General features: G+C 42.8%; 1 pseudogene; it reads right to left on the bottom strand.

Moving 5' to 3' along the window:
- Nucleotides 1-6,822: 6,822 nt before the first annotated feature.
- LOC101671588 lies at nucleotides 6,823-25,877 on the bottom strand (annotated as a pseudogene).
- Between the last annotated feature and the right edge of the window lie 696 nt (nucleotides 25,878-26,573).

Genomic DNA, 26,573 nt, shown 5'->3' with positions numbered 1-26,573 from the left:
CTGGAGCAGAGTATATAAAGTGCAGGTGTTAGTTAATATTGCAACTTATACGCTTGTCTCTCTAATATCAGTATTAAGTAGGTGATCCTGGACAAATTAATCCTAGAGGAAGATATTACCATCTATTTAACTTTTACCATGTACTAAGTGCTGTCCTGAACATTGCATAAGTTATCTGACTTGGTTTCCATAATAACAATATGAAATAATACTAGTTTTATGTCTGTTTTTTCAGATACAAAAACTGAGGTACAGAGGCAAAGTGAATTTCTTAGTATGACACTGTTAGTGGCCAAGCCAAGATTCGAACCCTGGCTACTGACTCCTGAGGGCTTGGTGCTAACCACTATGGTGTTCTCTTCCTACTGTGCAGTGAGGGTGCAGTGTGTAAGGCCCCTTATGTTGGTCTGGTGCTTTAGATAAAACACTTTTATCATCTGATTCTGTAGGAAAGCCATATGATCTCCACTTGACAGATATGGAAACTGGTATTCAGAAAGTTAACTGATCTGCCCAAAATCAGGAAGATAATGTACTACAGAGTGGGGCTTTCATTTTATTTTTTATTTTAGTAAATTGAAATACTTTGTACATTATTTGATATATGGCACTTTCACTTAATTTTAGTTGTGGTAATTTTACTGTATCATGAAGTAATTAAAAAACTCATGACTCATATAATAATAATTTACTTTATGAAGACACCTTAAATTTTAAACTACTTTCCTATCATTGGACTTTTTATTCTTTGCTTATTTTGGAAAAATGTGTTACTTTTGCTCCCAGTAGCATCCTTTTACATAAACTTAGATCTTCATCTGGATTAACAATTGCTTCCTTGTCACAGATTAATTCTTAAGAATGGAATCACTGGGTCAAAGGTTGTTTACTTTTTGTGTACTGTTTCCTTTTTTTTTAATCCAATTTATTGAATTGTTGTTCTCCAAGACCTGGTAACTGCTTAATGCATACTTGTTGAATCAAAGAGAAAGGCATTTACCCCAGCAGTGTGTGTAATCCTTTTTGTATCAGTCTGGGTTTGGGCAAGAAAATAAAACCACTCACTGCAAGTTTTTTAGGGAAAAGAGTTTCATGTAGTAATTAGGCATATAGGAGTGTGGGAAGGGTGTGGAAGGGAAGGTCTTGGAAGACTGTGCCAGAAGTTGGGAAGATCTGTCACTGATGACTTCAGCCCAGAACGGGTGGAGAAGTCGGAACTCATGGAGATGTTGGAGTTTACCACCATCTGCCACCATGATTGCAGAGTGGGAGCTTATGGGCAGGCCCAGAAAGTCATTGCCTCTGGCCACTAGGTCCCTGGCTTCTGCTTCACTTCTGCCTTCCACATTGACTATGAGTTCTTCCCTTTGGCAAACTCTTAACTCTGAAGTGCCTGAGAAGGAGATTCTAGAAAGTGCAGCTCATGCCTTAGTAGGGAGTGTGGTAGTCTGACTGCTGACAGTCCATGGTTCTTTTTATAGACTCAGCAGAACTTGATGGAACTTTACACTGTTCTTGGCAAATATGAAAGGGAAGAAGTGATCATCTTACTTTAATTTTAATTTTTAAAAATTATGAGTGTGACTCATTTTTTCAGGTTATTATTGGTCACCTCTTTATTCAACAAATATTTCTGAACACATAGTATAAATCAGCCATAATTCTGGGCTTTGGGGAAAACCTGGTGAATAAGGCAGGCAGTTTCTGCTCTTATGAAACTTATATTCCAGGGCAGAGAGATTAGAAAAAAGAACAACTAAAGGAACAAGATAATTTGAGATAGTAATAGACAATATAAGGAAAAACTGTGGATAGCTTTGAAATGGACAAAAGAGATTACTGAATATCCTGCCGGTGAATCTGGTGTCTCTGGAGATTATTTGATGCTGTGGGTTGTCTTCAACTAGGCTGTTTTACAACTTTGTAGAGGTAGGAGTTATAGAAAACTGTAAGGAATACAACTAATTCCTGTCCATAAAAATGCAGATGGTGTCTGGTGGAATGCATTTGATTATCACCCTGTTGCTGTGGAGTATTTTTGCCAGTTTAACATTAGTTTATAAATTGATTTCTTCATTCCTTAGCTGAATATCAGCCTGTGACATTTGGACTTCTCTCTCTTTTTTTTTTTTTTAAGATTTTATTTATATATTTGACAGAGAGAGATCACAAGTAGGCAGAGAGGCAGGCAGAGAGAGAGAGAGAGGAGGAAGCAGGCTCCCTGCTGAGCAGAGAGCCCGATGCGGGACTCGATCCCAGGACCCTGAGATCATGACCTGAGCCGAAAGCAGCGGCTTAACCCACTGAGCCACCCAGGCACTCCAGACTTCTCTTTTGAACTGGTTGTAGCATTTCACTGGTTACCTTATAAGTTTTGGAGTTAAGATCTCTGATATGTGTTCATTTTATATGTTGATGAGAGTCATGATTACATCTTCTATTAAAATGTATTAACATTTTAGGGGCACCTGGGTGGCTCAGCCAGTTAAGCCTTTGCCTTTGGCTCTGGTCATGGTCCCAGGGACATAGGGATCAAGACCTATGTCAGACTCCCTGCTCAGCAGAGAGTCTGCTTCTCCCTTTCCCTCTGCCGCTCAGCCTGCTTGTGCTCGCTCGCTCTCTCTCTCTTTATCCCTCTCTCTCTGTGTCAGATAAATAAATTAAAAAAAAATAAAAAAATAAATGTATAACAGTTTGGAAGAAATAAATGAATGAAATAATTTCTGACAGTAGTAAATGTCAAGAAAATGAGACAGGCATTGTTCCAGATGGTGACTATGGAGACAATGGGAAGGGGCTGATTGGGATTGAGTAATCAGGAAAGGCCTTGCTGAGGAGGTGGCATTTGAGTTGAGTATCCATTCAAGGAGAGGTCATGTGCAGGCAAAAGGGCAGAGTGTTCCGGGCAAAGGGGATAGCTTGTATAAATGTCCTGAAGCAGGGAAGGCTGTCATATTCAAGGAACCAATCACAGTGAGGAAGGAGGTGGATGGTAGGAGGTGTGATCTAAGATGCTAGTGGGGGCCAGATTATGTTGGGCCTTTTAGTCTATGATGAGGATTTAGAATTTTATTATAAGTGCCATAAGAAACCATTGTGGTTTTACCCTGTAGTGATGTAAAATGAAGTGTCATCATTTGATTTCTGTTAGAGAATCTTCTTCTATGAGTGTTTTATAAGTGTTCCATTCTCATTTACCTCCTCACATTATTATTAAACTTGACATTTTAATTCACTTATCAAGTCTTATTGTGAGTAAAAATATAATCTTATTTTAATAATTATAAACCAATATAATCATGAAAGTAATACATAACCATTGGAGAAACATCTGCAAAATGAAAAGTGTACCAGGAAAAAAAATATATTTAGCTTTTGGAAACATTTATGTGTGTGTGTGTGTGTGTGTGTGTGTGTGTATGTGTGTGTGTATTTAGCTCACGTAATATTTTAAACTTCTAGAGTATCTCAGTGTCTTAGCCGCCTTGAACCAGCAGAGTTAACTTACAAGTCATTTTCTAAGCTAACTGATCTACTAACATTTAGTGATTTACAAAGTTTTCCTGTGGCATCTATTCATTGGGTGACAGCACTAATAGGTATGGCATGTAAGCAGCAGGTGTCAGAGACACCTGAGGCTTTTGGCCCAAACCCAGTTGATTTCAGGTCACACATCTGCTCTTCCTTCCTCTGAGAGACACCCACTGGGAAGGCTCTTCCGGCCCGGCAGTCCCAGGGGCAGGTGGCAATTTGCTACCCCGCCCCCTCCCTTCAAGGAGTGCATCTGGGAAGAAACTCACCAGTGGAAAGTAAACTTGAACAAAGAAAGCAAGAGGAAATTCAGTGGAGGTACCCAGAGGCCTGTATGATAGGAAGCAGGAAATAGATATTTTTTTCTTGGTCTTTCTATGAAATAAAGGTCTATTGTGTACTTAAGGATTGCTGTTTAAGTCAGTGGAGTTAGATGCCTCTAAGATTGGGACGTGAGATCAGAGAAAGGCCTCTTTTATAGGTAGATACACCCTCATGTTATAATGACTGAGAACCACCAGTGGAAAAGGGACTGACATTCTCACAGTGAGATCTCTGGGGTCCACGTTTCTATTAATGAATATGGCATGGGAAACAGTTTAGGGGACATCTCTCTGGATGATCTTTCTTTGTCTGTATAGGGAAGACTTTTTAGGCCAGTGGAAGACTTTAGCGTTGAGATAACTTGGGAATCATGGAAGTGTAACTGACAATGACCAGACCTTGTGGTCAGGACTGTAGCATAATTATGAAGATCTTCTAGTTAACTACTCTTCTAAGGTGGGGTTAAGAGCCTGGGGGGCAGGCAGACCTAAACTAAAGCCAGCTTTGCCACTTAGTGGTTGCATGATCTTGGGCAAGTTAATTAACTCACCTTTTGTGCTTAGTATGATAATAGAAGGACACAGTCTGCATCTACCCCAGGGAAAAGGAATGAAGTCCTCAGAAATTAGCATGGTTCATGTAATCCCATTTAGGAGGGAGGAATCCAGAAGAGAGTAGGCAGGGACATTCCACAGGCTCCAGGGAGATGGGTTTTGTTGTGGTGAGAACAGAATGAATTCTTCAGTTGGGACAAAATACTCAGAACTCTAGTTACCATTCATTGTTATGATTAACTCTGTATCAGGCTACTTTCTTGTGACTGATTTAGTATTCTAGGTATTTTCACACAGGTAAAAGTGAGTGTCTGGAAAGTTGACTCAGGTAATCTGCCCACTGGATCACTTTGTGTAGGCTACATAATATGAAGAGTCTAAGTTTTCCTGTCTCTAATTTGGAAATTATATGGATTTTCTGAAGTTGCTGTAAGGATTAAATGGAACACAGTAGATGTTTCTTAAATTCAGCTTCTTTTCCTTATCAGTGGATTGATTCGTTCAATGTACAGTTCTAACAGACACTGTAACATGTGCCTAGGGATACAGCAATGAGCAGAAGGGATACAGTCCCTATATTGTTTCTTTCATGAAACATATTCTACAGGAAGATAAACTTTAAAAAGTTATTCAAGCTGGAATAGCCACTCTAGAAAACAATATAGAGGTTCCTCAAGATATTAAAAATGGAACTACCATATGACCAGCAGTTGTACTACAGGGTATTTACTCCAAAGATATAGATGTAGTAAAAAGAAGGGGCAGATGCACCCCAATGTTCATAACAGCAATGTCCACAATAGGCAAACTATGGACGGAGTTGAGTTGCCCTTCAACGGATGAATGGATAAAGAAGTTGTAGTACATATATACAATGAAATATTACTCAGCCATCTCAGAAATGATGCATTGATGTGTATGGAGCTGGAGGGTATTTAGGCTAAGTGAAATAAGTCAAGCATAGAAAGACAATTATCACATGGTTTAACTCATCTGTGAAACATAAGGAATAGTGCAGAGGACCATAGGGGAAGGGAGGGAAAACTGAATGGGAAGAAATCAGAGAGGGAGACAAGCCATGAGAGACTCTGGACTCTGGGAAACAAATTAAGGGCTGCAGAAGGTTCCTTCAAAGCTACAGAAGGGAGGAGGATGGGGGTGGGGTGACTGGGTGATGGGCCTTAGGAGGGCATATGATCTGACGAGCACTGGGTGTTACATGCAACTAATGAATCATTGAACACTGGATTAAAAACTAGTGATGTACTGTATGTTGGCTAATCGAACTTAATAAAAAACAAAAATTTTCTCAGAAATATATTAACAGATAATTTTGAAAGTGCTATGAAAGAGAAAGGAACAGGTACATTGACAGATTCTATTTAGATTGGGGTTTGTGCAGAGGTGGTCAGGTAAACCATTCTCTAAAAAATAGTGATGCTTTAAGCTGATGCTTGAAGGGTAACAGAAATTCACCAGATAAAAAGTTTTGTGAGTAGTGGAAAGAGCATTTCAAGAATGGAAGACAGCATGTTCAGAGATCCCAAAGTGGGAAAAGACTTATTGGCCAGAGTGGAAGCGAGCCAGGAGACAGGTGTCTATGTAAGCCTGGGGGTTTAAATTCCATTATCTTCTCAATTGTGTGCCATAAAATCTTTAAAGGTGTTCAGAGCCTAGAATTACAAAGCATTCCACCAAAGATGTCTTTCTCTTTCCCCATGCTTCCTCCCTGAAAAATAGTGAGTTGGCTTCTTGAGCCATGGAGCTTGAGTTGCAAAGCTAATGTGATTGTATGTTCTAGTTTGTCCAGGACAGTCAGTCCTGGTGTCTGCACATTATCCCCAAGTAATTATTAACATCATGTCCTTTCATTCTGAACTTTGTCCTGTTTTGGGTGATTAATTATATGGCCATCTGACCCTTAACACATGGGATTTGGCCCCAGCCTGGGAGAACTCATTCCTTGTGTTTCTGATTGTCAGTATGAGTTGGATTGTGATATTCCTTTTTTGTGATATTTCCCTTGAAATTACATTGTACTTAAAACTTGCCATAATCTTGTGTGGGGATGATGATTTCTGCTGTTAGAAGGGTCCTGCAATATGGGAGAACCACCAATTGACCAGAATGTTTAACTTTTCTATAGGAGAAGAGGAAATAATTTTTGAGTGCCTACCCTAAGCCAGCATTGATGCTGGATACTCCTTATACGGTTCTGTTCAACAGTGTATTTAGATCTGTGTTTCTTTTCTTTATACTTTTTTTTTTTTTTTGAGAAATAGAGATTTTTCTAGGCAAAGAGAGTGACTGTTGGATAGAATTACAAAATGGCTACTGGACTTCCTACAAAGCTGTAGTGCAGTACTCTAGGGGAAGGAGGGGCAGAAGAACATTTTTTCTCTGTCCTCTCCCTTCAAGGGTACATGCTGGTGGCCCCTTCCAGCCACATGACCTCTCTGTTCATGGCTGGGTTCTTGATGATGGCCTAAATCAGATGAGCGGACACAACAGGGTCACCCAGTAGGCTGGGAGGCTGGTTAGCAGAAGGGTGCCAAATAGGCCTGGAGCAGAGGTCATCACTTAGAAGCCCATGGGATGGGCTTGATGCAGAGCCATGGGCAGTGTCATGCCCTCTATAACCCCCTTGGAAGCAGAATAAACAGCTTATTGAAACTGGCCCTGAAAGGCAGTCAGCGCTGGCAGTGTTGATGATGAACCCACACTGGCCTCCTTGGTCTGGTTCATTCTACCCCATTGCAATAGCCACCAGGTGGATCACATTAAAGGTGCCTATAAGATTACATTGAGAACTTGCTGGAAGTCCTCCAAGGTCTGGACTTGATTCTTCTCGAAGTCGTATGTCTTAATGGCCACTGCAGTGCCTACATCCACATGGCCAAACCTTTTTTTTGCTAGAGTCAGGGCTGCTTGTACATCCTTCTTGGAGGTCACGTCAGCTAGGGTGAAGGCATAGCTCTTCCCTTACTTCTTGGCTTGGGCCTCCCCATTGGAGTTGGGCAGGTCCAGAAGTACTGCAGTGGCCCCTTGCCCCTCCAGCTGCTCTGCCATGGCCAGGCCTGGACTGGAGCCTCCTCGGGTTGTTAGACCGACCAGGCCCTCATGTTCCTAAAGACCACAGCCATCTTTATTTATTTATTTATTTATTTATTTAGTTTTTTTAAAAGATTTTATTTATTTATTTGACAGAGAGAAATTACAAGTACACTGAGAGGCAGGCAGAGAGAGAGAGAAGGAAGCAGGCTCCCTGCTGAGCAGAGAGCCCGATGACCACAGCCATCTTTAAATCTGTGTTTCTAGACACGGTTTTTTCTCTTCTTGCTTGTAATTCTGGCTCTGACCCTTATTGACTAGGTGACTTCAGGCTAATCACTGACCTTGGTGGACCTCAATTTTCTCTTTTGGAGGAGGTTGTTTAAAATGGGAGTTCACATTTAATTGAGGTGTTCAGAGAGTGAGCTTCGAATGGACTGTAAGGAAAGCTGTAACTGTATTGTTTCTTTTATTGTCTGAAGAAAGAGGGCTTCCAGAATCGGCAGTGAGATCATGCCACTGAGACACCATTGCTGCCTCCGGTGTGCTGCTTTATAACCATGGGTACGAAACCCAAACCAGCTCTGCCCAGGAATCATGGCTGGGGTGGGGGCTTGACCACAGCCCACTAGCACCACTGGACTCTGGTTTAGCATTTGGGACTCAAAAGCTGGGCAAGAGTGAGAAGTGGTTTTTCTGCTGGCTGCTGTTTTTGCTTTGTCTTGTCTCTCTAGCACATGACAGGATCTGGCAGAGGTAGTGGTCAGAGGAGCATGAGGGGGGAAGTAACCTTTTCTCCCATTGGGGGAGATTTGTTCCATTGAAACATGAAGTGCAACTTCACACGGCTGGGCCCTAGCTGGCTGGCAAAGGGCAGTGTGTTAGCAAACAAAAGTGTTCTTGTGTTTTTGTCAATGAAAACTCAGTAAACCGCAGGGAGAGACTACAGTACCTTTCCCACTTCATTCACATGAATGATAATGAACTCCATTGTACAGCGAGCCTTTGGGCATTATCGGATGCTGCTATTTCTGCTGGCCAGAATTTGCCAATCTCCCACATGACACGGGGTCGGGTAGTCTCTTTCCCGGTGGGTGGTTCTGACAGCTTCACGTTCTGCAGCTTCTGAGCGCTGGCCTGGATACGCAGCCACTCAAAGGGAGCATGGCCGTGTGGGCCCCAAACCTTCTGACGCGGGAAGTAGTTCCAGGGGGCATTTCGATTACAATGGACTTTTCTTACAGGTTTAAAATATACAGGGGCTTTTTGGCAAATGAAATTTACACACACACACACACACCCCCATTCCTCAGTGATTAGAACTTACAGTGAAACAGAATTTATAAAAATAATTCTGTAGGGTGAAGGGAAAGTAGCGATATTTAAGTATGTACCATGCTACAGACCCTATGCTGGATACTTCCCAAATCCTCCTTACCAAATCCTCCAAGGTAGATGTTAGCATCCCTACTATATTGGCCGGCCACTTAGGTTCAGAGAGGTTAAACTTTTGGCCCAAGATGATCACAAATAAAAAGAGTGGGTCAGGAAACTGGCACCAGTTGAATCAATCATTTGACATGTCGCCTGGTGCGGTGGTAGGAATGTTGTAGACGTTTCTTCACTGACTTCTCACAGTAACTTTATTATTACCCTTATAGATGAAAAAAAAAAATCAGAGTTCCATGAGACATTGTCTCATGTAACAGCCAGCATTGGAAACATGTTTTTTTGTTTTGTTTTGTTTGTTTGTTTCTTCATATCACACTCTTATGTGATTGAGTCCACTTTTGGGAGCCAGAGGCCTTTCATAAGCAAACAGGGTTATCTCAGGGTTGTGATCAGAGCAGGAGCTGGCCCAGGTTGATTTAGCGTAAGCTCTCCTAGCTATGTAAAAAACTGTGTTCGATCATTTCTCTGCTCCCTTAGCAAACTTTGAAGACCTATTGTGCATAAAGCATTGCAGAGGGCACTGATGATCATGTGATCACAGTGATCTTAAAGCTTGTGTTACAAAAGATGATGGATGTATATTCACTATACTGAGGCAGTAAACAAAGTAGGGTGGTTTTGAGAGCATTTCAGAAATAAAGAACTGCTGGTTAATGGAAATATAATCGACAATATCCTCTGTACTCTCCGAGCATTTCAGTAATTTGTGTGTAAATCTATATTCTTGGAAAAATGTTTTTTTCTTATCAATAATAGGTCAATTTCCAAATACAGGGTATAGAACTTGAAATTAGAAGCTACCATCTATCAGATATTAACTAGGAGTTAGGACTGAGCTTTATACATCTGCTCTGAGTTTTATAAGAATCCTGAATATAGGTATTATTTTCTACATTTTCTAAGACAGGAACCTGAAACAGAGAGATTAAGCAACTTGAAATATCAGATCTGTTTTCAGAGGTTCTATGCTTTCTACTCCAGTGGCCTGCTGATGTATGTATAAATGAAGCTTACTCCTCAGCTCAAATTTTGTTTTAAAATTCCTCATCTTTGTTTTAAAACCGATGAGGCATTTTGCACTAGTCTCAAACATAAGCCCTAGGATTTGGGAGATCTAGTTATTGACCTAGGTCCTGCTGACCCTTTATCTTATTTAAAAATTTTAGGTTGTGACCCCATTGAAGAATGCAACTGTATACCTTCCCTGTCCGTGCTCATGCTTCCCCTGTGAGAGCCCAGACTCCCTAACACATTGCAGGCACTCAGGAAGTGTCTGTTGAGTATAATGTGATTTAGGTTTATTTGCTTTGTTTGTTTGTTTGTTTTTGGCTAAAAAAAAGACTAGAAATAGACACCAAGAAGGGAGGAACATTTAAGACCACAGATGTGGTCATTAATCGGAAGGAACCAGATAGAGAAAAACATAAAAAGTAGATAAAAGATTTCAAAAGCATGGGGGTGGGGGGGTTAGGGTCAACCCCAGGCACGTCAACAATCTTAGTCAAAATCTGCCTTTCCTTTTCCACTCACAAAAAAGGTGACGACTGTTCACCATACTGGGACAGATTGCTTGGGCTCTGGCTAGCCTTGGGCTCTGGCTAGCTCAAGCCTGTCCAACCTTCCCAAGTACCGAGGGGATTAAACTGTCATCGCAGCTTGCTTGTGTGCCTTAGCACAGTGGTTGGGAAGGTACCAGTTTAGTACCACAAAACTGCAATAAAGGGGAGTGTCTTTGCTTCTGTGACCTCCTGCCTGGTGCTCCATCAGCCTTCAGAAATGTTTGTCGAATTGAATGGAATGTGGACTTTGAATTTTCCAGAATAGATAATATATAACCTCCTTTGCTCTAGAAGATAGGACCATGCCTATAATGCGTGTGAGACAGTTTGAAATGAAAAGTAAAGAAACAGCGTGGTGGATTTATAAAGTTTCTCAGCTAGTCTGTAGAAAAGAGAAAAGCTGGGAGCAGGCATATTTTCTTCTTCTTCTTCTTTTCCCTCCCCCCACCTCCAATCAAATGGTTACTCTCTAGTCCTGCTTGGGAGGTTTACACTGAGTGACCAAAGCTGCCAGATGTTTCCATTAGACCACTGTGAACAGTGTGCCATGCAGACACCTGGAGTGTATTTCTGGGTGTGCTAAAGGGTGGTGTGGAGGGAGCTGGTGAGTGGTGCCTGCTGCAGAGTCTGGATTCTGCTTTTGATGGGTGATGATATGGTGCTGTTTTATGATTATGTTCTTTTTAAATCTAATATTGCCAGTGTCAAAATTAGAGAAGACCTGTGTGCTTGTGTCTGTGTGGTTTTCTTTGCTGGGGAGTAATTTGGAAACCATTGCAAACCGATGATAGCAGCCGTTATGATTTGACTAGCCTGGCATGAATTTTTCCCAAAGATATGCAACACTGATCATCTGAAGCTACTCACTTACCAGAAAAAGAAAGAAAGAAAGTAAAAGAATAGAATAGAATAGAATGATCTTGAAGGGAAGGGAAGAGCTGAGGAAAGCCTGCAAGGGTTTTTTATGTCCTAAATTTTTTTCTACAAGAGGTACCTTCTTGAAAGTGATACAGAAGGGCTGAGGTTCTATTTTTTTTTCTATTTTTTTTTTTTAAACCATGCTCTTGGGAAGTTGCAAAAGCTGAACAGAAAGTATGAAATCTGGAAGTTTAAAAAAAGACACAAAACCTCCCCAAAGTGGCCAAAAAAAAAAGGCCGATACTGGAGAAACAGAGGATGTTTTGCTCACTTTTAATTGTTCCAAATCTCACTCATAGAATTCATGATCTTTTTTTCTTATTGACTTAAAGAATTATGGATGCCTACCAGTTTTTGTCCTGAGAACTGTCTCATAAATTCTGTTTCCATATTACGAGAATGATTCCTGTAATTTATCATTAATAACAAAGTTCCAGAAGTCATGTGGATGTCTCATCTGATGCACAGGAGACATTGCCAGATGTGACCGAACAAGGTTAGTGACAAGTCTGCTCTCGGGCGTGCGGGAGCGGTCATGCTTCATCCAGGTCCGGGGTGCTGACCACAGTTGCCTGAGGTTGCCTTCCTTTCATTTCTGGAGTGGCGGTCTTCGGAGCTTTTGAGTGGACACAGCACTGCTTTAGATCTGGAGTCACTCGTTGCCTCTGCCAGCTAACTCACTCAGGAACTCACTTCAGCTCTCCGAGCCTCAGAATTTCTCAACTGTAAAATGGGGATGCAGAACCTCCAGTACCTCCCAGGTCATTGTGAAAATTAAATGAGGAAATAGAAGCTGTATTTGGCACATAGTCAATGTCATTATTGTCCTTCTGCCATCTTTTGATAGACCTGATGGGTCACATGAATTTGATAGGTGTTTTAACCGAGACCGTAGTGTGTGCAAGGTGTGTGCATTGAACTCAATTCAGGACTCAGGGGGTTGGGGGAGGAATGTAAGGGAGCTGACATTTGCTCATTATCTGCTGGGTGTCGGGCTCTGTGCCGGATCACCTCGCATATGTCCTACCCACTTCTTGCAATGACACTCTGGAGTGGGAATTAGCACACACATACTCATCCCCTTTTATGAATCGGGAAACTGAGGCTCAGGGACTTTCTTGCCTTCCTAGGGTCACGTGGCTAAGTAACTGGCAGCTTGGGAAAGGAATTCAGCTTTCCTTGGAGCTTAGATGCCACTGATGAGATTCATAACCTCAGACACATATTTTAGGAAGTTCTCTGTAGATGGGCATGTCTAATTGCTTTCATTTTTAACAACGGCCATATCGTAGGTTTTCAGATACGCTGATTAATTGTGACCCCACTTGTAGCCCTTTTCTGCCTGAAGACTGTGTTTGTCCCCTAGCTTTTATGAGGTCAAGAGTAGAAAGCTGGCTCTGGAGGGCTTTGCCCTGGGGGCAAGAGGAAGAGACAAAGGGATCTGGAGCAAGGCTTTCAGCTTTAAGTGTTCAGCTTTGGCCAAGTTCTTTCCCCCATTTTCCAGACCTTACCTCAGTTTCTTACACCTCTGCTTTTCCTTGGCTTTATAAAGTCTTATCCTTCTAGACCCAGCTTGACTATTCCCTTCTGTGTCAAGGCTTTCCCACCTAGCTCCTCTAAGCTGGTAGCTTCTTCAGGGGTGGGTTGTGTCTTACTCCCCTTAGTGTCTACTGTTGACTGCATGACATGCATATGATTGGTGTAGCCACACTAGTAATGAGTGAGTCAAAAGAAACTAGCCTTGGCCTCTGAATTCCTAACAGTGTTAGCTTCCAAAGAGGCTGACCATTTTATGCTCACCTTTCAAATGTTTGCTTGGTCTTGGCATCCTTACTTGACTCTTCTGCAGTCAGAGCGGTCTCAAAGTGACGCTGCCTGATGGCTTTTTTGGTTCAAACTGTACCTTGACTGTTTATTTCTGTTCTCTGCCTGGGACTCCTGGGGATTCTGACTTAATTGGTTTGGGCAGTGAATTGTTTAAGCATAACCAGCACAACGTAAAGCACGCAGGCTGCAGCTCTGAGATCCCAGTATTTGAGGAAGAGATGCACATGCGTGCAAAAGAGAGAAACCATTCCTGAAGGCGGGGGTGGGGGAGGGCATAGAAGTTGAAAAGGATATGAAAGCCACTTCACTTTCTCGTGTGAGTAGAAACACCAGCAGAGGTTGTCGGAGCCACCTTCATGTGTCCGTGTGTTCATTCCTTCATTCCGTACAGCCTAGCTTGTGGCAGACCCCCTCAGTGGCCTCTCATCCTGCCTTCTGGCCCCTGTGTGCTTGCTCCGTCTTATGCAGTAGCGAATCTGCTTCCCCCATTATTCACAGGGTATACTGTAGGCTCCCTAGCATGGCCTCCATGGTCACTGATCTCATCTGCCCACTGGTTCCCTGCTCTTCATCTCCCGCAGCTCCATGCTTGTGCCTCTTGAAACTCCAGCCATGTTGTACTCTTAAGGACACCCCCGAAATTCCACTTTGTTTTATCTCCAGGCGTTCCTGTGTGCTGTTCCCTGCCTTCTAGATTTTTTCCTTCTCTCCTACTTAGTTGTCAAAAGTCCGTTCAGTCCTATCACTACCATTTTCCCTGACCCGGCCGAGCTGAAGGAGAGGCGTCCTCTCCCCGACCATGGTGCTGTGGGCACCCACTTGTGACAGCTCTGATTACATGGTGCTGAGCTGTGTTTGCATACATCTTTTTTCCCACTAGCCTATGAACTTCTCATAGTTGAGGCCCATGTAATATGCCTCATAAGAACAGTTCCTGACATACAGTAGATGCTAAATAAATGCACACTGATTAAGCACATTAATTGTATGCTGTGTGCTAAGGAATTACCCCGAATCCAAATAGAGCCATTAGTAGGGTTTTAGCAGAGGTGGTGGCAGGGTTAGGGTTGTGCTTGGGATAGAATGGAGAATGACTGGGGCTGGCGAGAACTGGAGGAAAAGAAGCCAGCCGACCTTCCCGCCCTCACCTCTAGCCTCTTACACCATTTTTGTACTCCACGCATCCTGGGGAGCATTCTTCTCATGCATTTCTGTGTTCTTTCCAGATAGGCGCTGTCCTCAACTTGTTTCCATTACACTCGGTAATGTGTCTCCTCTTTATTGAGCATTTTATTATGTACTGAGAACTTTGGACTCAAAAAAATTAATCATCACAGTAGCCCATTGAAGACACTCACTTTTACTAACTTATTTTTTTGATATTTGAGGCAACTGAAGCCCAGAGAAGTTAAGTCATTTGCCCAAACTACCCAGCTAGGGATAGTAAGTAAGATGTGAATGGAAGTGTGACTCTGAGTCCCTGCTCTTTCCTATGGCAACATCTCTACTGTGTGTGTGTGTTTTTTCCCCTTCCCCATAACCTATAGTGTAGTAGCACACCCAACACAATCTGTTGGATTTAATTTAGTTTTACACGTCCACCCTGTGTATTGGTTGGTGAGGGGACAGTTGGGATTTGCTTGTAGTTTGCTCTGATTTCCTCTGAGCAATGCTGCTGGCCTCCCCTCCTCCATTGTTTTGTTTCTTTCTCTTATGTCCCTCAGATTCCTTCACTATATCTAGGTTTCCGTCATACTGGGTCATTTTTCTCTCTTCCTTTGAAATTTTGATTGGAAGTCTTCATCAGACTTCCCTGTTGCCCATGAAGCTGTTGTCCCTGGTGTTGATGAGATGATGACTCATTTCCAGTTCCAGGGACCCACTGCTCTGACATGGTGATACATCCAAGCCCGATTGTCAATATTATTTTGATGGCAGGTTCACACTTCCCAAATACTCCTCTCCCCTGCAAGGTCCTCATCCCTCAACTAAAAGAAGAGGGGAAGTATCATCTGGGTCTGGAAGTCCTTTAATTCTTTTATTCTGGGCTTGATTGGACTTGTGTTAGGATAGGATATAGACAGGGCTGGACTCAATCCACCTTCATTGCTTCCTAGGTATGAAACTTCTGGAAAATGGGAGCACTAGTGTATATCTCCTGAGTGGTGGGGAGGATTCAGTATGAGAATAGGCATTAAAGCTCCTTGTTCAGACTAACGAATAGTCTTACAAACACTAATGACTTCCTTTCTTTTCATCAGAAAGTCACCTTTGAGGGTCCTCACAACTGGCCACTTTGCATGAGTCACACCAGTTGAGTAGAGGCTGGTGGGCTTGACGGCAGATCAGGCAATTTTTTTCTACTAACTTAGTGATTTTCAGACAGTTGCTCAGTCATGTTCATCATGCCATATAACCTTACCTCAGGGGTTAGCATCGATCTTCTTTAAAGGGCTGGGTAGTATTTTAGGCTTTTCAGAGTATAGTATCTCTATCACTTCTGTTTAACTCTGCTTTTGTTTTATGAAAGAAGCCATATATGGTAGTAAATGAGTGGACATACTTGTGTTTTGATAAAACTTTATTTGCAAAAGGAGGTAGTAAGCCAGATTTGGCCCACTAGTCGCAGTTTGTTGATCCCCATTTTACTAGAATGTTCATGGCCAACTTTCTTTTATTTTATAGCTACCTATTCCAGAAACACTGCACATTAATCCAATATCTTCAGTTAGCCTTCATATGGTTATCTCTGTTCATTTGGTAGGCAGATATCAAACACAGCCGCAGTAGATTAGCTGGGACTCTCTAACCCAACGTGCTAATGCTTGTACATCATCCTTTGTTTGGTTCAAGGCATGCTTACTGCTTCCTGAGCAGGTCCCACCTCACAGTCTGGCAAGAGCCCCCTTTTATGTTACACTCCAATATGAAAAGCTTCCCTTCCTCTCATGGGCATCATCTTCATTTTCCTCCATTCTCTCAATGATTTCCCCTGAGGATTATTTTCTCTATCCATGTCCCATGTAAGAGTAATTTATTTTAAGGCAGAGATCTGACATTCTTTTTTTAGTGTTAGGTAGATCGGGTTTGAGTTCCAGCTTCCCTACTCACTAGCTATGTCACCCTATGTAAATTACAGAAACTCTTTTTACTCCAGTTTTTTTTTTTTTTAATTTGTAAGATATGGACTGTGTAGTACCTACTTCACATGGTGTTTGCAATTCACAAGGGAATGCATATGCCATCAGTACATTTTGGGGCCCATAGGAGGCACATACTCCCATTTGTTCATCAGATACTACTGATTATCTGCAATGTCCCAGCAACTGCATGCCAACCTTTATAATAATATCCAAAGCCACATGTATAAATAGCAGAGCTAAGACCAAAGTCAGATCTACTAGTCCTCCCAAACCCTGTGCTCTTCACTCAGTAATGATCTTGAAAATAAGTATTTTCAGGGAATTTATAACTTCACCAGTATTAAAGTTTTTGGTTTACTGTCTTCACCCATTCTTCTTTTTATATCAATGTCTTTTATAGACTATAGAGTACTTCCAAACATACACAAAGTTCAGGCTCAGTAAATACTCACTGAATGAATGAATTTGGTGAGCAAGCCACTACTGAGTAAAAGTCTATAAAAGACTTAGATATTCTCTTTACTCATCCGTACCTTCTATCTGATCATCACTATTTCTCCCATTATTCAATTTTGCTTTGAGATGGCTCTTTTCTGTCTTTTCTTACAGTACCCAAATTCTACCCTGAATTCTCATTGCTTCCCAGACCATGATGCTCAAACCACACTTCACACGCCATGCATTTAAATATTCAGTGGCTCAGGGTGGTGCCAAGCCTAATTTTCCCGGTGTCCCTTGCTGTCTCTCCCATTGCTTTTGACAGGAGCCAGGCTCACCACAGCACACTTGGTCTGTCAGGGAAGCTGAAGAAGCTTCCCCAGACCCAAATTTTTGGTGGCTGGGCTGGTATTCCTTTGCCCTACATAGCCTTTAATTGAAAACAACACAGATTCTAACTTGTTTAAAATGTCTCCAAGTCCTGGCATACACTGAATTGAACCCAAGGCCCCAAGACCTATCATCCCCAGAGAAACACAACATTAGAGGGGACAGAGCTTAGTGTAGGGAGACCTATAGGAATGCAGAGGTCTGTAAAATGGCTCCAACAGATTCTGTGAGGTTTGGCAAAAGCCAGAGCCCTTGTAGCCAGACACGTTCTGCATGAAGTTTAAACTGATTTGACATTGTGGCAGGGGAAGTCCTTGCTTTCAGGATTTATTAATTCATGATTCACTCATCAGGATTGTGTTTTGTGTAAGGTATCCAAGATATCTAATGATTCCTGCTGAAATACTGCTAATGCTTGGTTTTCCCACTTTCTCTCTCTTCACATTCTTGGTCAAGATCAAACAGCATTTGAATCTGTCTTGATTTGGACTTGGGTCTGGAAGTCAAATCACGTGACAAAATATAAACTTGGCAAGCTCCCCCCTCCAAAAAAAATTACTAGTGTAACCACCTATTTTTAGCTATTCAATTGAGTCTTTCAGTTAGGCTCAGATATTATGTGCAGTGAAATTGTCAGAGACATTATTTTCCTTTTAGAGATTATTCAAGTAGTGCAACAAAGACACCTATTATAAACCTCGGGCCCCTACATTCCCAGGAACATATGTTGTTACTGAGGGCTTATCTCGGTGAACACCCCGTTATGCCGCTAGTGGCCCCAGTGGGAACGTTGACTGTTATTCTTGACTTTTCCCTCTCGGATATCTAACAATTCCAAGACATGCTGATTCTGCTTTATTCATATCGCTCGACTTCATCCACTTCTCCCCCACTCATAGTTCATGCCTTGTCATTTACAGCGCAGCGTATGGCCATCGCCAGCTGACGATCTTCCCTGCTTATCCTCTGTCCTTTCCCTTCCCACCTGCCAGCCAGCAGTCCTGTGGATCTCTGTAAAGCTTGCATTTTATCATTCCATTCACTCGCTTAAGCATTCTCAGTGCTCTTTCCCCCTCAGAGTAACACCTCAGACAACAAGCACAGTCTATAATGTCCAGCATGACCTGGTCTGTGTCCTGTACTCAGCATTGCTTTCCACTGTCACCTCTTCATTCTTTGAGATTCACCATATTGAACTCTGGACTGTACTCAAGATGTGCCGTATTTTGCTTTAATTGCTGTGCCTTTCATGTGATTCTTCTGTCTTGAATGGTTCTATTGACCTGTCTCCCACTAGCCTTATTCTTCCTCAGGACCCCGTTTAGCTTCCATTTCGTCCAATAAATCTTTTTCTGTCTGGATTATGAGGTCCTCTATGTTTCTGCAGTACCTTGGACATTCTCCTATTATGGCACTTGCCATACAGTATTATAATTACCTTTTTTCTTATTTAAGCAACTAGATTATAAATTTCCTGAAGATTGGACCGTATCATGGTTCCCATCATATTTCTAATACCCTAGAAGAAGTTTGAGGGAAAGAGTAATTTATTCTATATTTTTACTTCCCTTGCTATGTATACCAGATGGATTTCCTTTTTTGAACACATTAAGCTGGATTTCTTTCATGATTCTGCCTTTGTTCTAGATATTTCCTAGAAATGTCTTTCCTCTCTCTTTCTCTTTTTTTTTCCTTGTGAGTTCATCCAGGGCCAATCATGTAAATTTTTAATGTTTTATTTTATTTTATTTATATAACCAGACCAGCTACGCTGACCCTATGCATCAGGGATGAGTGGAAACAGCATGGTTGATACAGAGTGAAATGTCTTAGAAAAAGTACTGAGATGGGAATCAGGAACCCAGAGCCCAGGTCACAGCTGTACTGATGATTTCCAATGTGACCTTATGCAAATGAGTCTCCCTCTCGGGACTTTACTTTCCTCATCTTAGCATGAGGAGAAATTGGATGAAATGATCTTTGGGGACCCTTCCATTGACAATCCCTTTAAATCGTGGCATTTGAGATAGGAAAAGGGAAGAACTTTGTGGAAAGATTTGTCTGCGTTAAATAGGCCAAATCAACAAACCAACTGTCCAAATGAAATTCGTCAGTAAATCCTGGTTGATGGTTGCTCTGCCACTGTGTGTGCTATGATTGGCTTAGTCTCAGCATTGCCTGCTGTGCAGGCTTGGTGCAGGCTTTGGTTTCAGGCAAAACTAGACGTGGTTTCCAGTGCTACTTCTGTTGCTTACTTGTGATGTGACCTTGATCAGGTTCCTTCTTTCTACACTTCGGCTTCTTCCTCTATAAATTGGGTATCAAGAGTATGTATTTATTATGGTTGGTGAGTGCATCAGGATTTGAAATAGTGCCTGTAAAGTGCTTAGAGTTTGCACAGTAAATGCTGTGGTGGTGACAATGATGTTGTAACTTGATATGAATAGGTTGCCACACGGTTAAACTAAGAGGATTAGAAGAAGAGATTCTTGGGATAGTGACTTCCCTGTGGTGAGTGTTAAAAAATCATTGATTGAAATGGTACACTGCACCCAGCAGGAACTCAGTAAGTATTTGCTCAATAAATAGAAGGGAGAATTTCCTTTTTGTATGGATAATGAGAAAACAGTGCTGAGGTTTAACTCTGGCTATTTGAAGGCTGTGGAAATGAGCTTCCCTTTAGAGATACTTTGAGTTCTTAGTGTAGTAAGAGTCCAAGGAGCCATTTTTAGTTAGACCTTCAGGGCATATTTTAAGATTTTATTTATTTATTTGACAGACAGATGGCAAGTAGGCAGAGAGGCAGGCAGAGAGGCAGGCAGCGAGAGATGCGGAAGCCCGCTCTCTGCTGAGCAGAGAGCCCAGTGTGGGGCTCGATCCCAGGGTCGTGGGATCATGATCTGAGCGAAGGCAGAGGCTTTAACCTACTGAGCCACCCAGGCGCCCCCAGGGTGTATTTTGAAACCAAGAATTCACCCTTCAAAATAGTTTTTTCCTTAGACTTTGTTTTTGAAACACAAATAAAACCAAGTCTCTTTAATTTTCAGCATTTATATCCTTTCCAACTAATGTTAAAATGATTGAATTATCATAAAAAGCTATTTGTTACCTAAAGCTATACATTGATTCAGTAAAGTGACATGAGTTTCTAAGCCTTGAATATCTTCTCATTGAGTCCATCTTATTTTGGGAAAGGCACAAAAGCTATTTTTTCTCTTCAAGAGTGGGGGAAATGCTGTTCTTGCTTATGTGGGGAGAAACATATACCTCTGATAATCATAATAATCTTTTATAGCCTTATATTGTGCCTTGTTCTTTCCTTCCTCCAACTATGGAAAAGTGATATATCCATCTTTCTGGAATATTTACTATGTGCCAGGCACGCTTGGGGAGGTTTCCATATAGTGTCTCTAATTCTACAAGATAAATATCACCATTTTTATTTTAATATGAAGAAGCAGGTGCTTTTGGAGAGTAAGTGATGGATAGGTGTTTTAATTTGGGGTCTGCCTGTTCCTAAAATCCATCCCTTTTCACTCCACCAGATTGTTCCTTATGTGAGAGTTGGGCATTAGTTATCAGCTGCACCAGGGGTGATGAGAACAAGCATTGAGGGCACAGGGCACAAGGTGCGTAATGAGGAAGTGGTTCTCCTGGGACTACCTTTTAGGTGCATGGCTTACTCACGCAGAACATGGCTGCCTTTTGCTTATAGTTGGGTTATATTGTGTAAATCCTACAGTAAAAAGAAACACAAAGGCCACACACTGATGGGCATGAGGAATTGGGAATTATTTAATGTTGGGTTTGGTCATAACAGAGTGTCCCTCCAGAACAGAATGGTTGTCCATACAGAGGCCTTTTGTTTGTTATCACATTACATGCTTAATGAACATCCTAGAGGATAGGATCTGAAATGTGGCCCTGGTGGGTGCATTTCAGGATCCTAGATTTGGTGGAGCTCAGTGATTCCTTTTCTTAATCATTGTTGTTGATCTCCTGCTACATGCCAGCTAGTGTGTTGTGCCCTGGGTATAACCCAGCCTTTTTAACCCTGATTGGCAGTAGAAGTATCTGGGAAGCTTTGAAAACAAAACAAAACGATGTTGAGGCTTCACTCCCAGAAACTCTTATTGAGGTAAAAGGGATGTAGGCACCAATACTGGGTGATTCTCGTGTGCACTGAGGGTTGAGAGACTAGTGCAGGGGTAAGGAGAGCAAGGAGTAATGACAAATGCGGGAGGCCGGGAAGTGCGCAGCAAGCAAGCGGAGTTCCCCAGACATTAGTCAGCTGCGCGTCATGATTATGGTGTTGTGTAGATCTTCACACCAATTGTCTTGTCACAGAAAAGGTTTCTTTAAATCACTCATTTGGAAAAATAATGTATTTAAATAGGAAGCTTTACTTCCTCACCATAATCAAAAGACCAGTATGCCTTGCCATTAATGGAATAAAAACATAAAAATAAAGACAAAACAAACAATATGTATAATTCATATACAACATTTTGAGAAATATCAATACAAGGGCAAGAAAGTGGGCTTTGCAGGATAGGACGTGGGTTAAGGTCCTAGATCTATTGTTCATTATCTGGGCGTTTCCAGGGACGTGACCTTGCCTCCCTCAACGCAATTTTTCTTTATGTATAAAACAGTCAGTAATGCTTGCCATGGCATGTTTTTATGCTTATGAAATCATTGCAGGAGAAAGTGCCTAGTTCATTTTTGTGTGCATAAATAGATGCTCATGAAATTGTAGTTTCTCTTACACTAACTGGCCTTTCTTGTTAGACTTATGACTAGCGGTGCCTATAATGTGCTTGGGGGCCGACCTCCTCAAGATTGGGGAGTGCTGGTAAGTCGCAGTGTGATCTGAGCCAGTCTTAAAGAGTGAGTAAAGGTGCTCCAGGGTGATTGGTTTGAAGGGTATGGTGCAACTAGTAGATACCATGACTTCATTGACAACCAAGGTGGGGATTACCAAAAATTATTTCTGAGTATCTTATGTTTATGTTTAAAGAAACTAAGTGTACTCCAGCAAGGGTCTGTTCCTCTGTGGCAGTCTTTAGACATACCTCTCGCCTGTTTCCCATCCTGGGACAGAGGGTGAGGCAGCTCTTTCCCATAATTATAGTGGGATTTCAGATTAATTTGGCTTCTGCAAAGAGGAGCCTGGTTATTCCTATTTTATTGCTCTGGTTAGTCCTGCTTGTGCAAGGCATGATCCTCTCTGAGAATGCTCAAGCTTCTGATGGCTCATTATATAAACGCTCATCCACATCCAGCACTATGTCTGACAGATTGCTTGGGTAATAAATGCTGAGTGACTTGCAGTGATATACTTGGATAGAGAAATGTGTAACTCTCAAGTCTTTGCCAGTCGCCAGTAACCATGTCTACAGTCTCATGCATTTCAAGTTAAAAACTTTGGGGAGGTGATTTTATTCATAATATCAGACTTGGCTGACTGATTGGTTCATTTTGATTCTTTCCTTTAGTCATTCAAAAATTTCAGCCAGCAGCTACTGTTTGGTAGGAATCTCTGCTGACCTCAAGAAGCTGAGAGTCTTGTGGGAGACAGAGACAAGTGTAAACCATAATGAAAGCCAAAACACAAAATGAGAAATAATGACAGCATAATGTGGAGCAGAGCCCTTGAAAGGTGTGCATAGAATTCCGTGCGCATGTAGGGAGTGAGCAGAAAACTTACCTCAGATCTGGTTTCATTCTGCAGTCTGTGAATCCTTGGCATTTATTCAGAGAAGCCCTCTTTCCCCATCTATGCAGTCATCATACTGTCACATGATTATCTGGATAAGGACACGCAAGTTCCTTGAGGGCAGTTTTGCCGGCTGCAGTGCTCATCGCCGAATCCTCGGTGCTCCACTTAGCTTAGTGGTAGGTGCCGAATGTGTGTTTGTTTAATGGCTTTGTGGATGAACCCGAACTGGCTGCAGACGCAGTAAAGAGCTAGAATATGGGTCTGAAAGGGATATAATGTTGGTGAAATATTTAGTATCCTGGAGCACATTCTAGCTTCTGGAAAAGAGATTTCCTTTCCAGTTTAAATGTCCTGAATTGGATGGAGCCTCATTGCCACCTTTCATAAGCAAAGGGATTCCTGAACCATAAGCACAATTCCAAATGGAGAGATATTCCCGGCAACTGAGTAACGCCCATGAAAGTCAGAGAGGCTTTCTCCAAATGGACCAGATTTATAGGGTGAGAAGAGATATGTGAATCTAGGCCAGAGGCCAAGGTTCCTCATTTATTCCATCGCTAGAAGTGAGGGCCTCAACAAGATATAAAAACAACTGGCTTCTGCATACCTGCCTTTGAAGGACATTCAGTCTGGAAAACTCCATACACAGCCCTCTGTCTACACTCTACTAGAGTCTGACTGCTTTTGGCATAGGTCAATCTCTTGGTGTCCTAGCAGGCCTGCCCTACTACTTTCCAGCTGTGTGGTCCAGGTTTTCTTGGCTGTGAAATAAGGGATGGGGCCTTCTGATGCCTTCTGATGCTAGTGCACTTGTGATGAGCGCACAGAATCTGGAACCCAGATCCTCTGTGCAGAACTCACCTCAGCCCCTCTACTGACCCCGCTGTGTGACTTCTCAGTGAGCAAATCCTCAGTGAGCAAATCCATTGTGTACCATTACACACAGGAGCCCTCCTCCTGCCAGAAACCAGGGCTCACTTTGGACGCTGAGATCCATCTAGAATGTGAGCTCCTCACTAGTTTGTGGGCTGTTGGCAGGGGCTGCGTTGTGCCCTGTCCTGCAGCATGGGGTTCATAGCAGAGCCGCAGGAACTGTTGGTCATTGAAGGAGCCCAGCTTCCTCTCTTCCAGGCACGCAAGTCACCTTCGGTGCCTGCCTGTCTGTGGGTGTCCTCTAGATGGCGAGCTCAGCTCAGTTTTGGACAGCAGTCAGCCCGGCAGGAGGGGCGGCTTCTGGGTGTGGATTGGTTTAGTGGAAATCCAGTTTCATCTGGTGCACAAGGAATCCTCAGAATGGCTGCAAAGCATCTGGAAATGCCAGCCAGCCGGGCGAAATCTCTGTTCTTTCCCTGGGAGTTGATGGGTGTGGGTGTGTCATCTCTCGTCTCCCACCAGCCAGTTTTCTGAATAGGGAAAATGGCCTCCTCAGAGGTGGGGAAGAAGCTAAACTTTCTCTGCAGGTGCTGCTGGGTGGCCTCACCTGTATTTCCCCTTCCAATTCTGACAACGACCTTGTACAATAAATAGTGTTATGATTTCCTCATTATAAAAGATGAAGCTGAAAATTTGAGACATTTGTGTGTCTCATCACCAGCAAGCAGCTCTTTTGGAAGTGCAGGGTTGCCAAATCATGTCATTCCCCTGATTCAGTCACTTTTACGTGTCCTCGCTATCGTAGAGAAAAGGTACAACATCAAGGGTGCAGGAAACAGAAGCCTGATAGCTAATTTATTTAAGTATTTGGGTGTACAGTAAGAGTCCCCAGCTCCGGGGGTAACGTCTGCTCTAGCCAGGGAAGGTAACCTGTGTCTGAGTTCTTGGCAAGGCAGGGTTTTATGTGTCCGGAATTCTGTCACAGCTTCCAGGGAGCCCCTTTGGGAGGGTTCAGTCAGCTGCAGAAATTGTAAATGCTGGTGGTTTGAGGAACTCCTGTCTAAAATGAGCTTCGTTTTCTCCAAAAACAGATTTTTAATTTTCTCTCCTCCCATGTTTTGGAGTTGGCTGGCACTTTTAGGAGAAAGGTGAGTGGGAAAATTATTACTCATTTACTTGACAGATGTCAGTTTAGCTCGTATTAAGGTTTGGACTATGTTCTGTCAGGCATAGTCCATACAATGCTGAAGGCTTTGCAAGTTCTGTCTTAGTAAAAGACATTAAGACATGTTCAAAAATAATTAGATTTAAGGGAGAAAATGCCAAGGGCTTTGAATGTATATCTGAGTTTGGGAGGAATTGCATATTCTCATTTAGGGGACTCCGGGAAGGCTTCATGGAGGAGGTGATACTAGAACTGGACCTTGGAGATTATATATATATAGGATAAAGGTAGGATTACAAGGAGAAGAAGTAGTGGCATTTAAGCCAAGAAAAGTTAAAAACCAGTATGGGGGGAGCTGTGAGCTGGGGAGCAGTGAGTCCTGCAGTTACCCCTGTGTAGAGAAGCAGAAGTTACAGTCAGGGAGGAGGCAGGCCTCACAGTGGAGCGGTGTTATATATTACATTCATCTCCCATTATGATTATGTTTCTGTTTGTCCTTTCTCTGGGATGTTTATATAGTTGCTGCTGTGTTATTAGGCGCATGTAAATTTAGAATTATCACACCTGGCTTTTAATTGTATCGTAAGTATGTCTCTTTATTTCTAATAACACTCTTTAGATTGGAGTCTATATTGGATGATATTAGTGTAGCTACCCCAAATTCTTTTGGTGAGTTTTTGCATGGTTCATCTTTTAAAACCTGTCGGGAGCCAGTACAGGAGGCCTACTCTAAGAGCTGTAAGGGACTGAATATGATTGGCTGTTCATTTAGGTCCACTCACGCGGGAGGTGCATGAGCACTGTGGTGATTGGCTAGGCGGGCTAAGCTGCCGGTGTATATATGCTTGAATGTACTTGTAGAGGGGCGGGCCCGCCGGGAGCCAGGCCGCGCCGCGCCGGCCGGCCTGAGGGGGCCGCAGCCCGGACCATGGCGGCGGCGCAGTTCCGGTTAGGCGGCGGCGGCAGCGGCGGTGGCGGCGGGCGCCAGGGGCGGCGCGCGGCCCTGGAGGCGGCTGCGGCAGCGGCCGAGCGGGGCGGCGGGAGCTGCGTGCTGTGTTGCGCCAGAGGGGGAAGAAGATAAAAAGAAGCCATTAAAGAAGTTTGCCTCCACGCGTGTCTCTGTGTCGTTCTTGCTGGCGAGAGCGACAAGTGGTGCCGAAACCCGGGAACTCGTGCAGAAGAGACACGCGGAGTTAGGCAACGATCAGGTAAAGAGTGCACCTATTTCTGTCTAGTGACAGGGAAAGTTCCTCAAGTCCAGGACGAGCGTAGAAAGCTTTCCGGGATGGGAAACGAGATGGCTGCAAAGTTCCTAGGATAAGGACGAGAGTAAAGCTTTCTGGTATGGGAAACGAGATGGCCACATATAAAATGCTGGGGCCACTTTCTGATATCCTTAAGGCAATTGGTACTCCTTTAAAAAATAAAACAGCTTGTTTGTTTTTGAGAGAAGTGGGACAAACGGCTCCCTGGTTTTTGGAAAGGAGCAGAGGAGGGAAATCGCCCAAAAGCCAAAAGGTGAGCAAGATGCAAAAGGAGCTTGCAAAAAAGGAGGAAAAGCTAAAGAAGGCTATGGCGCAGCTCAAAATGCAGGGGAAAGTTATGGCGCAGCTGAAATTAAAAGTG

This window comes from Mustela putorius, unplaced genomic scaffold (genome assembly GCF_011764305.1).
Source record: "Mustela putorius furo isolate JIRA1106 unplaced genomic scaffold, ASM1176430v1.1 tig00000228_pilon_pilon_pilon, whole genome shotgun sequence".
NCBI lineage: Eukaryota > Metazoa > Chordata > Mammalia > Carnivora > Mustelidae > Mustela > Mustela putorius.
Note: the sequence above shows the minus strand (reverse complement) of the source record. Positions and strands in the feature narration are given on the sequence as shown.